Source organism: Cryptotermes secundus, unplaced genomic scaffold (assembly GCF_002891405.2).
Source record: "Cryptotermes secundus unplaced genomic scaffold, Csec_1.0 scaffold13, whole genome shotgun sequence".
NCBI classification, from domain to species: Eukaryota; Metazoa; Arthropoda; class Insecta; order Blattodea; family Kalotermitidae; genus Cryptotermes; species Cryptotermes secundus.
This window is the reverse complement of record NW_019734350.1, coordinates 278144-294282: the sequence shown is the minus strand read 5'-3', so window position 1 is coordinate 294282 and position 16139 is coordinate 278144. Positions and strand designations below refer to the sequence as shown.

At 39.2% G+C, this 16139-nt stretch overlaps 1 long non-coding RNA gene across 1 annotated transcript in view; it reads right to left on the bottom strand.

Moving 5' to 3' along the window:
• LOC117282651 overlaps nucleotides 1–16139 on the bottom strand; it is a 320533-nt gene that overhangs the window by 132073 nt on the left and 172321 nt on the right. Inside the window, exon 3 of the long non-coding RNA XR_004513475.1 lies at nucleotides 14409–14458. This is a non-coding gene — a long non-coding RNA (uncharacterized LOC117282651). The remainder of the gene's footprint in view (nucleotides 1–14408; nucleotides 14459–16139) is intronic.

Here is a 16139-nt window from a genome sequence, read left to right as displayed (position 1 = left end):
GTCTCGGGGAGAGATTCCCTGAATGAAGCTAAGAGTCGCTCTGGACGAGGTGGAGGAGAACAGGATTCGAACCCAAGGCGTTCAATCAATAGAAGTCATCTTGCTAACTGAGTTATCATTGAGTCTCGGAAGTCTTAAGTGAGAAATAAGCATATATGATTCGTGTAAATATCTTTAGACATCTTAGTCCATCGTAATGATTTTCACATTCAAGCGCGCCGCACATAATCCACATGTTTTGGTGTGATTACTTCTTGAGTGTTTGTAGCCTGGCAGCGAGATGTACTGGTAATCAAAACACCTGATGAAAATTACCTTGAAAAATCGGTATTTGTGTCACGAATTCATGGCCGACAGAATCACCTGACTTAAGAACCTTGTGGACTTCTCGTTATGGGGCTTCGTGAAGGAAGACATCTGTGTATCTCCCATGCCAAACAGCACTGAAGCACTGAAGATTAAGATCACACAAACTATCGTGAAGTGTGTGCCGGTATGTTTTGAAATATTTGAAGATATCTCGATCTCTGTTGGTATGTCTCCCTTTTTATGAAAGGAACACACACACACACACACAGCTCTTCCGGCTTAACTTGAGAACATATTCTACCAGTTTTTAGACTTACGTATCTCATATTTCTGCCTTCGATAACACAAGATACATGAATCTGTAAGTTTTAAGTACGTTTGTTGTAAGTTCTTAATCACGGCGGTGGCTGTTCAGACTGTAGTCAATGTGAATGAAACAATCCCCTAACCTAGAATTGAGCCCTGAAAATGGATGCAGCATGTTCATCTGAAATATCGGCAACCTCCTAGAAGACTACACGGTGTCACATCCTAGAAGACTACAATGTGACTAAGTCTGAGTTTACCTTTTGCTATGAAAGATGCAACTCATTTTTTTAAAACTCTGAACCTACCGCAGTCTTCGTTTTATTATTTATTTTTGAGCCTGACAATCCGGCCGCAAATCCTGGAATTGCTACAATAAAATGACAACTCATTCCTGAGATTCATACCTTGAATGAATGTTGCATCTCTGACATTTGTTACTGGAAAAAGCGAACCTCAGTCTCTTAATGAACGCATCAGGCAATGTATAAGAGTGTCTATTTGTTGAATATGACGACTAGTAATTGCATAATAATATCTAACGATTACGCTGTCTTACAAAGAAGAAGTTACATTACTTCATAATTTATGCCAGCAAATTTTTTAAAAAGGAAATTATGAGAAGATGAAAACTTTATACTATAATATGCACAGTAAAACATTAACACAAATGTCATGCTGGGGCCTTACTTTTTGTGTCTGAAATTGTGATTACTGTATTAGTAATTTACGTCAGTGTGTAATTTTAAACGTATTATTAAGCAACTTACGCTAAAAGGAACATTCATGAGACAATCGGAAGAAGAGGGTTGTTATGCAGTTCTATAATTTCAATTACAAAGTAGATCCTACGACTCAGAAATTTTATTATCATTATCATAAGACTTTCTGTCATCTACCTCCAAACATGTCTCTAATCGTTGCAGGTATCATATGGGATTCAATTCTTGTCCGATTTTCTTATGTCAACAGAGAAGAAAGATAGGAAGGTTTGAAGAACAAAAGAAAAGTATTTTATAACCTGTTCAATTTATGTGCCTGAAAAAAACAACCGAATATTATAACAAAAATAAAATGATAGCAGAATGGCTTAAGCTGCTAAAAAGAGTTTCCTGAGGATCAGCAGTAGCGGTTACACTCTGAGATAAGATGAGTAAAATTATTAAATAGGAATTGTAGGTTATTAATATTATGAATCAAGACAATGTTTCACAATATGAAAACAGAAATAGTGGGAATATGACCAAGAAAATCGTGCAAGAAATGAATTAAAGAGAAATGAGCTGGTTATTTGAATTCCCTTACTTCCGGTAAGCCAGACCAATACAACTTCCTCTAATTTTGCTCTACTGACACGGAGTGTACACAGGCTTATGTGGGTCTAAAGTTACAAATGCACGCATAGCGTACAAGTTGTAGTGCGCTGGGTTACATTCGGGTAATTATATCGACAACTGTAAAGGCGCGTCCACATTACTCGTGCTCGTGCTCGTGCTCGTGCTCGCCAGGCTTATGCTCGTCGGGAGACTCGTCTGGCTTTTACTTGTGATCGTAAATCTTCGTCCACACTACTTCAGTTGCTCGCCAGGCTTCGGTGCGTGAGGATCCGTATATTTACTCGTAGTGTGTATAGGCTGTAGTCGTATTTTAATTCATTGGCTGTAGTTTATAAATTAAAAATTTAAAATTTGCTTGTCTCGTGACTTGTCATATCGTCCACATTACTCGCGAGCATAGCGAGTCACATGAGCACGAGCACGAGTAATATGGACGCGCCACACTACTTCAGTTGCTCGCCAGGCTTCGGTGCGTGAGGATCCGTATATTTACTCGTAGTGTGTATAGGCTGTAGTCGTATTTTAATTCATTGGCTGTAGTTTATAAATTAAAAATTTAAAATTTGCTTGTCTCGTGACTTGTCATATCGTCCACATTACTCGCGAGCATAGCGAGTCACATGAGCACGAGCACGAGTAATATGGACGCGCCACACTACTTCAGTTGCTCGCCAGGCTTCGGTGCGTGAGGATCCGTATATTTACTCGTAGTGTGTATAGGCTGTAGTCGTATTTTAATTCATTGGCTGTAGTTTATAAATTAAAAATTTAAAATTTGCTTGTCTCGTGACTTGTCATATCGTCCACATTACTCGCGAGCATAGCGAGTCACACGAGCACGAGCACGAGTAATATGGACGCGCCTTAAGATTTGTGGAAAAAGACATTAAGTATGAACAGTATATTTAACATCTATCTACAATATTTTTCTCTCGTGGATTTTTTCAACTGACCTAATCCTTCCAGCCGCAGTATGGCCTTGTGGTCGACTCAGCCTCTAACAGAAATGAGTACCACGAATCTCCCTGAAGGGAAAAGGGTGGACGGTGCGTAAGGCTGACAACTTTAGCGCCATCTGTGAGCCGATTGTCTAAAGAAAATGTACGAGACTCGACGTCTCACAACCCTATGGGCCTCCACGGCCTGTTACAGGGACATCGTTACATTCTTTTCTCTGTGAGAAATGTTTAGAAATTTGCACGCGAGTTATGCTCGAGATGCGTGGAGAAACACATACAGGTCCTAACGAAATGTGTCTATTATTTTCCGATTTTAACCAAAACTGGAATATGTCGGTAATACGAAGTAAAAACCCTCACTACGAAGTTTCATATAAATTTGGCTAGAGATTCTTAAAACGAACAGACGGACGGGAATAGCAAAACTAGTCAATTTCACTTTCGTAATATTTTGTTGTGACGTTCCAACACCTCAGCGTCCAAACAAACGGTTTCAGACGCCATACACGAAACAAAAATATAAGATATCTCCAAAAATGAACAAAAAAAAAACATCAGACATATTTTCAAAAGATTTCAGCAACAAAGAAATTTATTAACAATAATTTTATATTTAATATACCCAGAAATGTAATTTTTGGAACAATGGTAGTACACATTACATAACTGTATATTTTGCGGAATTTTCAATCAACATTATATTGTGAAATAAATAATGAACATTTTTATACGATATATGTCAATTCTCAATGCAATTTAACTCATAATGAGTTGTTACCTTCAATTCGTTCAAATTAAAAGGCTAAAAAACCATTTAATTTTTCCACATTTTTCCTCTTCACAGCTTCACATATTTAAAGGAATCGGATGAAGGGATGGAAATGAAGTCATTTAGAATCAAGAAAATTATAGCAATGTGAAACACGGCACTTTTACTTAAAGAAACCAACGCGCAGTTAAATTCTAGCTGTTGAAGGAATGGGTGATTGATTTTCAATCCTTGTCCTTGTGTACACCATGTTGTACATATGTTTCCTCCCACCCAGAAAGGCGTCACCGGAGCTCGCCAGGGTAACTTATCATTGTGTGGTGGTGGTGATGATGATGCAAGATACATGGAGGGAGGTGTCACACAATAAGGGTGTTGTCCCTCTGATGTTATGTACACCTATACGCAGGTCACTTGGCCCTCTGTTATTATTCCAGTGATAACTCAAACTTTATTTTCAAGTTGAGGTTTGGTAAAGTAAGTAAAGGTATCCCTGTAACAGGTCGTGGAGGCCCATAGGGTTGTGAGATGTTGAGGCTCCCACATTATCTAGACAGTCTGCTCAAAGATGGCGGTAAGGTTGTCAGCCTTATGCGCCGGCCGCCCTTTACCCTGAAGAATATTCTTGATGCTCATTTCTGTTAGAGGCTAAGTCGACTCCAGGGCCATAGTGCGGCTGGAAGGATTAGAACAATTGAAAAATCCCACGACCTCATTAGAGACTTGAACCCGTGACCTTCCGACTGGTAGCATAGTGCCTCAACCAAGCTACTGCGTACCCCTGATGAGGTTTGGTATATTTGGCATATTTACATAGCCTATTTTTGTGTTATGAATAGGTTACAATACTTTGAGTTCTATCCTCAAAAGCGACTGCAATATATATAGCAATGTCAGGTGAACTAATGATTATGAGCCCATATTAGAAAGAAATTCTCTGGGTGTAATTAGTAGGTTTTTATAATTTTATACACGTCACGTTCAATATTAGACGCAGGCCATGTTTGTACTTCCCTTGCCAACAACGCACGGTACGTCCTCAGGTGCGGGTGGAGGTGCCATCCAGACATGGAGGTTGGCTGCGAATTCGTTGAATAATCCACCACGAATACCTGATGCATTCTGGTCCTCCAGCTCGGCGATTTGATGGAGGAAACTATTCTCTCACGGTAAAATCTAGGATCCTACCAAATATTACAGTGTCTCGGAGTCGTGAGGATTCCTTGAATTCTATGAAATTTAAATCTGATCTCTCCCTGGAGGAGTAACATAAGTTTATGCTGAAAGAGAAGAGGGTTCTGAGAGCAATATTTAGACTTACGCAAACTAAAACATGATGGTGGATATAAATGCAAGACGAAGAACTTCATAACCTTCATTCTGTGTGAAATATTGTGACGCTGATCAAATCAGGGAGGCTGAGACTGGGACTTTTGGGGAGATAATAAATACGTACAGACTGTTAAGTGAGGCAGTGTGACTACAGACGGAGTTTGGATTGGTGAACAGATTTATTGACCACTTATACATTCAACTCATAACTACACCTGGCAGTTTAATGTTACACACACGCTAGCGTTCTCAGTCTGTTATAATCTCCACTAGTCGTTTCCTGGCAACGGCTTCTAACAGTGGAGATACTTCAGCTTCTCTGCTCACGTCGCTACTGTCCGGCGAATATCCAAAAACTCTAAACTCTTGCTTCAATTGACTAACTCAGAGTTTGGTAGATACCTCACACCAACCTCCTACTACGAATCCTCACGGCTGTTAATTTCGGTTTTCTAGACCGGATCCGCTATTCCCTTGAAACAGATTCTCAATTATATTGACAAGGAAGACATTATTAAACAATGAAAATATTCATATCAGAATTGGCGGAATTTTTTGATCCAATAATCTAGTTCATAGCATTGAAACTGTTAAGTTAACGAGTTAATACATTTTATGCTCAACCAAATTAGGAGATCAAAGGAAATTCACTGTGATTTTCGTCCTTCCGACGGCAATTCTCCCGTACAGAAATGGCCTGTATTTCAGAGTGTAAAACAATAAACCATACAGAATTTGGTGGGGAAATCACGTACATCAGTCAGTTATGAAAGGAAGCCACAGGTGTGAGGAATATATTAACATTAAAATTGTACTTAAAATCACATGAAACATTGTAACGAAGACAGAAATAAAGTTTTTGATCCCGGATACAAATCAGTAGTAATAATACAAAAAGATATCCACAAAAGGAAGCGGGGGGGGGGAGGCCTGAATATCCCCTGGATGGTAAGAATTGGGTGGAGAATTATGATTTCTCTATGATCTACGCCCTTGCATTTAGCCCCAGAGCGTATTACATTAGCACCACAACTACTAACGAACAATACGAAGGCGTGAGAGGCGGTGATAAATTGAAGTCAGGATCACTACTGTTGATATAAGGGCAGCTATACTTTGTTACAATGCCCCTATGCTTAACAGAGAACTTGTATACTTAAGAGTATGTTAAATATATTTTAATTTAAAATTTAAATATATCGTTGTATGAAACACATTTCCTTTAGTTCTATCCTACGGAGAATCGAGGTTTTAGTTAATTAGTATGCTATATTTAAACAAACACAAATTAGCGAGATAGAGCCAAAATAATTAGATTTCCTGTTCTTAAATTATTAACTGCTTATTAGATAAAATATTTAAATTATTAAATACTTATTTAAATTAAAGAAATTTTCCTAGGTTCTTTCCCTAAATTCTTATTTTATAAGAAATACTTTTATGAGCGTTAAGAATATCTCCGTCACTGTGTATGTTCCATTTACATTGCACTAATTTAGTGATTTTGATATATATTGAAGCCATTTCTCTTCATGTTCGTGTGCAGTTTGTTGAATGCATTCAACTGTCTTCAAACACAGAAGTCGGTCTCTTTTTCATTTGCAGTATGCCTACTACTTCCATGAAGGCATAACACAGATCAAGCATCTGTCAACATATCTTAACCTTGTTTTGTTTCCTGAATTCAAGCTAAAGAAGTTCTTACTTACTACTGACTGTACTGTTGAATACGTACTAAATGTGAATATATTTACAAATGCTTATTTATAAGCAATGAGGTGATCAATAACTGACCCATAAATATGGTGCACATGGCAGAGAAATGTGCTTCTATCGATGCTAAACACCGACATTTACACAATATTACATAATGACTTTCACTGTCCAAAAACGTAAGGCTTTCAAATGGAAACGGTGAAGCTTACATCAAGGCTCAAGGTTCTCCTCGAGCCGTAAATATCTCAACACATGCATTCAGTTGTTAACGCGTGATTCTCCCAATGCAGAATGTGGTTTCATATTGAAGGATATGCAGTAAAAAGCGAGGAAACTTCTCATTCTATAACAGTAAGATAATCAGCTCCACAGGAGAGCAACGCGACACACAGTCGGTTTGCGTTAAGCATAGAATTTATCAGGCATCCAGTGAGATGAGGACTGGGAAGGGAGCTGTAGTCTCCCATTCGAGGTCCGATACTATTATTGTAGCGAAGTGCTGAACAAAATTGCAGAATCTATTATTATTTATTATTATTAGAGGGAGTGGGTTTCCTCATGCACCGCGACTAATAGTCTATTGTACGTCCCCTTTTATATTCTACCAGTCGCCATGCCCTTCCGGTACTGGTGCTCGCTATCAGCCCCATCCTGCCAGCGAGGTCGGCCACCTCTGGCAGTGGTCCCCGATACTTCCCCATCTACCGGAGGAATTGGAAACTACTTGGGCGGGAAACTGCCTATTTTTGCTCAGAGGTTTGCAGAATCTAAGTCAAAGTAATTTACTTGCAGCTGAAATTCGAACCGACTACTTCCGGAATACAAGACAAACTGGTCAGCAATGCTCTCACAAGTCTAGGGCATTTTTTCTTTGGTTACTGAACCACTTTTTTCAACTTTGTTGAGTGAAAGCGTTGGATAGTAAAACGACTGGTAAGATATCAGAAAGGATGAAGCAGTAAACATATTTAAAGGCAGAAAAGAATATTTCATGAGAACCAGACAGTCGCTCAGCTGGTCAGGAACTCCTCTGTCTTTAATGAAACCCGAAAAACCATGCCATATTCACAAGATCCCGCCACTGTCTTCGATCTTATGTCCAAGCCAATCCTCTCCGTCACCTCCTGTTCCTTTGTGATCCATTTTAATAATGGATCATCTACGACTAGATCTCCCACGTGGAATATTCCATCCAGGATATGCGGCTAGTATAATGTATGCACTTTTAGTTTCTCCTGTGCATGCTACATATTCCGCCCATAATATTTTTATTTCATGACAACGATAATTTTAGGTTAGAAGTAAGATTTATTATGTACAATATCTTACTACGAAATTCCTCTCCAATTTCTGTTACTTCAGTCCTCTTTGCTCCAAAAGTTATCATCATTCTTCTCTCAAATACATTCAAACCATGTCACAGACCTCGTTTCGCACCTATATAATCCCAATATTTTTCTGGAAGAACTTAAGTACTTACAAAGGCTGCAGCCAGGAAACTAGTATCTTGACCGAGAATCAAACCCAGCATCTCCGAAACACGGAGTGCTAACCTCTCAACCTCTCAGGACAGTGGCTTGATCTATCTCTCTTATAAGAATTGCATTCATTACTCTGTGAACGTAATGAAATTCTCTCGCACAAGAAAAGCAAACCGGTAGAAAGAACTGAAAGAGGTGGTATAATACCATTTCATTTAGTTCATTGATTCACAAAGGCCCCAAATCAATGTCACCTATAATTTACAATCAGCGGAGAGAAGGTTCTTAAGAGATCGAATAAATAACTTTCATGCCAAGATCTATTATGCAGGGCGGGAGATACTCGTAAATCATTAAAGAAGGGTCTATTCAAACGTCTGAAGCAATGAACGGAATTGCTATTGGGTGAAAACTAAATTCAATACGCTTAATTATTGTAATATATTAAATTCTTTGTACGTGACTGCATATGAGATCAGGAGGTAGCTATTCTGTAGGCGTCAGTACGTTTCGTATCCAAGAAAATGTTGCAGTGCTTCAGCGGAAATAGACGCTTAGACGCCTGGTTCAGAAGTTACTCAATATCACTGAACAAATTTCAGATGATGTCAGGCCTAAGTCAGAAAGGGGTGACAGGATAAAACACTACGATTAATTACAAAGGACAGAACAACTCATGGAGGCCTATTTTTAGTTTTAAGAATTAAATCAGTATCTGATATCTAGTTTAGTATCTGTACTGTTGATTGCCTGTGAATCTGCAATAATTACATATTAGGACCAATGACAGATGAAAATTCCGAAATTAACGCATTTGGAGACGGTTACAATATATTAAAAAGAGAAAATGAAGGATAAATATTGGGGCGAAGAGAGGCTAAAAGCACTGGATTCAAACAAAGGTGATCAAGAGGTGATTTGAACTTTTACAGCGGGCAGTTATACACATCAAAAACAAGGTTATTCGAGTTTCAATAACGCTATAAACATCGTTCAAATCCTTTGTTACACAGTGTATTTAACATTAAGGATTGTTAAAACAGTACCCCCATAAAAGGAACGATCATTAGACGGTCCAATAAATTCGGACAATCTCTAAAGTAAAATCTTATAAGAAACCCGTCGATTGTGGTTTTATTTAAGAATGATCTGACTCTACATTGTGTTTAGTTTTTATTTGACCGTAAGTTGATCGTTAAAATAAGCAAAGAACGGGAATAAAAAAGGATTACAAGTGTGGCCCTCCCAGAGGCAACATTGTCTTCAACGAACTGTGTCTAAGAGTCATTAGTAGATTTCTCCAATACAAGATACAGACCTAATGATCAAACATCGGAGGAGAACTGATCTGAAACCATTACATCACAGACCACATTACACGATGCTGTTCCAGCGTTGCTATTTTCACAGTGTTGCTTCCTTTCGTTCATAAGTTTAATTTATGTTTCTATATTTTAATCACTTCGTTGATGAATTTAATTAACGGAACAACTACCATCTTCCTATCATGCGTACCCATATCTTTGAACAAATATGTACAGAAAGTCACGTGAGACATTTTTAGGTAAATTTAACTGTCTCGAGAAGGCATAATAGGGGGAATAAAATGTTGGAAACAGAAGTATTTTGCATTTCTGGGTGAAATATCTCGTTCGTATCATATAAGGTGATTAACATGATGTAATTTTGTTATGTTCATGGAAAGGGCAGCAAATTTTCTTCTTATATTAGTAAAATTTCCTGTCACTTGAAATGCTCTGTAGGTTAAGGTTGCTACATCAGAGATGGAAACACCAGAAAGTACTTGAAACACATGCAAATACATACAAACAGAAATTATGAAAGTACATGCAAGTGTACACAGTCAGTGTCCGTGTTCCATCATCAAGTAAATGTAAATACACATAATAATTTATAGCGAGAAAAGCAAATAATGTAAAAGAAAGAAAACATGAACAGTTTCAGCGAACTTCCAGCCGTTTTTCCAGCGGGGCTAGAAGACCCAGTACAAATTGCATGAGGTTATGTGGGTCCCACACCCCCTGCTGTTGATATAGGTAGTCACATTCTAAACATCCAGCCTCGTAGTCGGTCACTTTACTGGCTGAGGTACCTCAGCACGTCGCAACACCAACCTCGCAAGTATAATTAAAATAATTCGTCAGATGTATATTGCTCTGTCACCATTTTTTAAGTTTTAACAAGAAATTATTATAACATATTTTCATATGCTTTAAATATCTGTTGCATTGCTGTGCATTGAATGACATTAGGATTATAAATTATTTCGCTTAGTGGGGGACAGAGTCCAACTGGGTCCACTCGGCACGGCGGCCACTGATTGGCATATTATAGCCTGCTCTGGGTGATTATGGTGATGGAGAATTTGGTGGAATGAAGATTGGCAGAGGAAACCGAAGTACTCGGAGAAAACCCGCCCCAGTGCCACTTTGTCCACCACAAATCCCATTTGACCAGACCCGGGATCGAACTTGGGCCGCCGCGGTGGGAAGCCAGCGACTAACCGCTTGAGCTATGGCGCGGCAAGACATTAGGATTAGTCACATATTCAAATTTCGTAAAACTACTTTAATATTGTTAAAGACAGGGTATTACAAATATACACTAAGAATGAATTCCATGACATTCATGCAGAGTTCTAAGAAAATCAGTATTTTGGGGCCATGATTCTCAAGCCTCTTAAGAACTTCCGACCCACAGTTCATTTTATCAAAGGAGTGTAGTCCCACTATAAAAATTAAATATTCTCTTTTCTGAAGTGAAATACTATAATTGCGTTCATTTTACTATTATACTGATCACTATTGGAAGTTCTTAAAATGTTGAGGTTTGTAAAAATTTATGTGCTTCAGTAATACCATTACATAAAGCAATTTATTCGGTAGGATTTGAGGTTCTCAGAGTTGTGGTTATGTAGAGGACTGTAGATGGAGGCAACATGTTCCTCCGAAACGGTCTACACGGCGTTACTCGAATACCCCAGAAGAGAGAAATCTTCAATTTTAGTTCTATTAGCATAAACACGGCTACGGTGCTGCATCACTGGATTTAGGATACAGCGACGTTTTTGGGTACGTCAATTTTGTGCGGCTGAATTATTATTTGTCAGATCTCGCGTCCCACCAAACTAACCGTCAAGTTCTACCGACTGAGAAACACTGCCTTAGGATATATAATATTAATGCTAGTGACTGAGTCACGGGACGGAAGGACAGAACAAGCATGTTAGGTGGTCTCCCGGAAGAACAAAGCAGACCGCAAAATGTTTCACGAAATAAAAACATGTGCATATTATACGTTTTCACACTTTGACAATTTCGACAACTTTCCAACTTGCTTTATGAGCTTAGTCATTCTGTAACCGAAGAACTATGGTCCTCAGAGACAAGAAGGAGTCGAATGGTACAGAGTAAGTAATACTGGAAGGTGCCTTCGACAACATGTAACATAACGCTTACACCCTTCATCACGACTGTCAATGGTAGAACGGGTGAGCAAAACAACTTCTTTTTATATATAAAATGCACTTTACACGATCGAAAGTCGTTAGTCTGAAATTGCTGATGTAGAAACTATAAGCCAAGCAGACTTGAGACATTGTGAACTTGATGGAAGAGTAAACAAATCCAAAATGGGTATAGCAAATAGTATTTGGAACGTTTTATCAGAATCTGAAGAACGCAGTAACTACATTTCATGATACCGATTTCCGTCGCTTAGTAACAAGGTTTTTGCCATTGTTTCAGAGCAACTGAACTCCCAAAACAGGAGTCTGGGGCCTAAAAAATTTATAGGAATTTGTAATCTCCGTCAAGTGTGCTTCATGTTTGGATAATTTCATCCTTTTTGAATTTATCGACTTCACATTCTTCCGTTAGGGTTAATGGTTATGTTTCATACAAATGCAAAACAGAATGTAAAATCTTATTAATATTTTTACTTCAGCCTTTTAAGCATAGGCTATAAAAGGGTGTGCCACTATTTTAAAGAGTTCGAAGTGTTACTTAATAGATTAATATTAAAATATTTAGAAATCAATGAGGGAAATGAATACTGAACATAAGTAAGAGTAGTTAGCTCATAATGATTATGCATCTCTATACATATTATCGCATGTATCAGCGTCTAAGACGCGGGTTTGGATTGGTAATTAGATTTGTTAACAATATAGCTGTGGTAACTACAATTAATTATTACACTGTAGCTCCGCTCTAATCTTCTCATTCTATCTGCACTGGTCATCACGGATTAATAATACAGAAACTACAATAGTCTTACTGAATTACACACTCCAAATAAAAGTAAAAATTAAAGCTATCCCTGTACCAGGCCGTGATGGCCCATAGGGTTATGAGACGTTGAGGGTCCTACATTATCTAGATAATCGGCTCAAAGATGGAGGTAAGGTTGTCAGCCTCACGCGCCGGCCTCACTTTACTCCCCATGTAAATTAATTAATTAATTCCTAGTACTCGTTTCTGTTAGAGGCTGAGTGAACCCCAGGACCATAGTGCGGCTGGAAGGATTAGGTCGATTGAAAAAATCAAATGACCTCATCTGGACTTGAACCCGCGACCTACCGGCTTATAGCATAGGGCATCAACCAACTACGCTATATTACACATAAATAAAAACTTCTAATCACACGTTAAATCTTCACAGGCCGACTTATCATTCTCCTAGTTCGAATTAACTCTGAACTTACATCACACTGCTCTCGTTATATAGCCGCGGAACGGACATGGGCCTGCAGTAAACACATCACGTGATGGCTACCCAGTCAGCCTGTTGGTACGTAGCTCAGATCTACAGAAAACATATGTCACGTGATCACTATCCACCGTTGTTATGTCACCGCGGACACGGAAACACAGCTTCCTCTACTGTCGCGTGTTGGACTGTGTTTACAGAGCTGTCGCCTGGCAACGCGTCGATCAAATCCGTTACAATATATAAATACATATATTTTAATTTTTCTGATTGTGTAATTTTATTTTTTTCCGAATTAGAATGACTCAACAGCGAATATATTCTTAACCCATTTAGAAAACAAAATTAAGCACCAGTCCTTAGGACAGTAGATGAAGCGGGAGGAAGGGTGGCAGGAGATAGGAAGTGAAGAAAAAACCCATTCTCATCAATGTTTAGAATGAGACTAGAAATATGTTATTAGGTCACGAAGAGCTGTAACTTTCGTACCTAATGCATCAATTCGCGGCAGACCACAAAGGAATACGGCAGGAAATGATCGCCCTCAGGCCCCTATTCTCTGTTTCTTACGCCTTGGATTGGAAAAGTGACAATTAGAAATCGATTAGGAACAAGATTTTAAACAGTTCTGTCAAGGCAATCTCTGTGTTCCGTCCACGAAGCGATAACTTACACGGCCAACACGTTATGTTATGAGAAGTGAAGACAAGCATAAAATAAAATATCTGTTATAATCTTGTGATTCCGCAAAACCTGACGCGAATATGTTGCGTCTGTTAATTTCTCTATCTCCTCTCGCTCCAACTTTGGAGCACAGAGTTGATTTCTCAGTTTCGTGATCATTTTTACAGACGGTAGGACTCCTTGGACAGGTGATCAGCTCATCGCAAGGCCTCTACCTAAACACAGGACAACACAAACACAGAATAAAAGCATAAATACACCAAAAATCTATACCTTGCGTGGGATTCAAACCCACGATCCCGGCTTCCGAGCGAGCGAAGACAGTTCATGCCTTAGACCGCTCGACTACCGTGATCGGCAGCGTTTGGTAAAAATGTTTTATATTAGATTTAAGGTTGACTTTCACCTCACAACATGGCGTTCTACCCTTCATGTTTTATGTTGAACAATTCAAAATTCTTTAGGCTTCACATGATTTCCATATATTTTTAATGAAATGGAGCTGCAACCTTTCGTGAGAAGGTTTAGGCTTCAGGTAAAACGTGTTCGGTTTTAAAATAATACTACAGGTCTACCTTGTCCCGCCACATCTAATAATAATTTTTCAGGTCTTAGGTCAGTATTAGTGAGAATGGAACGACTCAATGTAGATACTAATAAAACTACGGGTTTAAACATAATGCGTTGCGGAAATAGCAATCGGCCTTCGGCAGATGAAAGAGATCAGCCGGTCAGACCTAGATACAGAAACAAAACAAAAGAAGCATGCGTATTACAACCTTACCTTGGCATCCCATCTCGCCAGCAATATGTCCAGCAGGTGTTAAACTGTCTCTGCAATAAATGCAAAAGTGGCTTAGGTTAGTACAATTGGACAACTGGATTGAAGCACTCAGCGACCTCTATCGTTTAAAATTGACACTGCTGTGGCTTAATGCATTTCCGTGTAAGAGGACGGATACTGCAGCAGATTAAGCGCTACGTTCTATATGACTGAACAGCGATACACTTAATAATAGTGCATTCTGGGAAAAAGTGCAAGCGCTGAACTGTCAAAGCTGTTAGGTGAGGTGGTCGATTTGAATCTCGACCGGAATATTGGTTGTCCTGACTGAGATTTTTGGTGATTTTCCTCAGTCTCTGCGACCAAATGGAGGGAGAATGCATAGCTCAGGCCACGATGCTTCTCTCCAAGTACTTCCCACACCATTATTCACCAGTCGCCCTTTCACTCGACGCTATGTAGTCTCAGATACTTGGAGCGTCATAAAATAAAGCACAAAAACGTGTCTTGCAATATCTTTCACTTTAAACTCTTTGACACATGACGTAACGAAACATAATGGACATGTATCTTCCCATCCATCCGTTGACAAACCTTCCTACCTACTCATCTTCACCCGTACGTACCTACAGTCCTCCAAATTGCGGACTTCCGGATTATGGCAGGGTGTAAAGGAAGAAAAAATAATTAATAGCCAGGACATCGAGGGAGGGAAAGTGGCTTAACAGATAGGTGAGTGGCTGGCCTACTACCATATACCCCATACCAGGAGCAAGTTGGCAGCAGTTCTGAAGTGTCTACGAAATGCACGCATCGGTGGTGGGGCTCACTGAAGGATGGGAAGCTGGGGTTAATGGCCGGATGGATGGTAAAAAAAAAATGTAAAGCTATCCCTGTAACAGGCCGTGGAGGCCCATAGGGCTGTGAGACGTCGATGCTCGCACATTTTCTAGAAACTCAGCTCACAGATGGCGGTGAGGTTGTCAGACTTACGCACCGGCCGCCTTTTACTCTTCAGAAAGATTCCTGGTACTAATTTCTGTTACAGGCTGTGTCGTCTCAAGGACCACAGTGCGGCTGGAAGGATTAGATCAACTGAAAAATTCGATGGCCTCATCGGGAAACGAATCCACGACAGTAGGTCTTGTAGCGTATTACCTCAACTTGGCTGGATGAGTCGTGAATATATAAATGGATTGGTTTGTGGTTGAATGATTGAGTGAATGTGTAAGGGACTTAAAAGTACTGTTGACGTTCATCTTATAAGTGCTTAAGGTGACACTTCATTTCCTGGGAACTGTCAGTTATACACACGCGCCGAGATTTTGTTATGTTTTCTGTTGTTTTTATGTGTGTGAGACTCTCACAGACTGAGATTGTTTGAGAACGATGTGCTGAGGTGAATATTTGGCCCAAGGGGCAATGAGTAACAGAAGGAAAGTTTAATAATTTGCACTCTTCGCCTAATATTATTAGGACAATGAAATCAATAAAGACGAACTGTGGGGGAGATTAAATACGAATAACAGTGATTTAAAATGCATACGAAATTATAGCCGGAATAAACCTGAGAAGGTTCACCTAGAAGACTTAGGTATAGAAGGGAGGATAATATTAAAATAGATGTTAAATGTATTGGTTGTGATGATTTAAAATGAATTCCTGTAGTTGAGGATAAGGACCAGAGACGAGGATATTTGAACAAGGCGGAAGGACATGCGAACTACATAC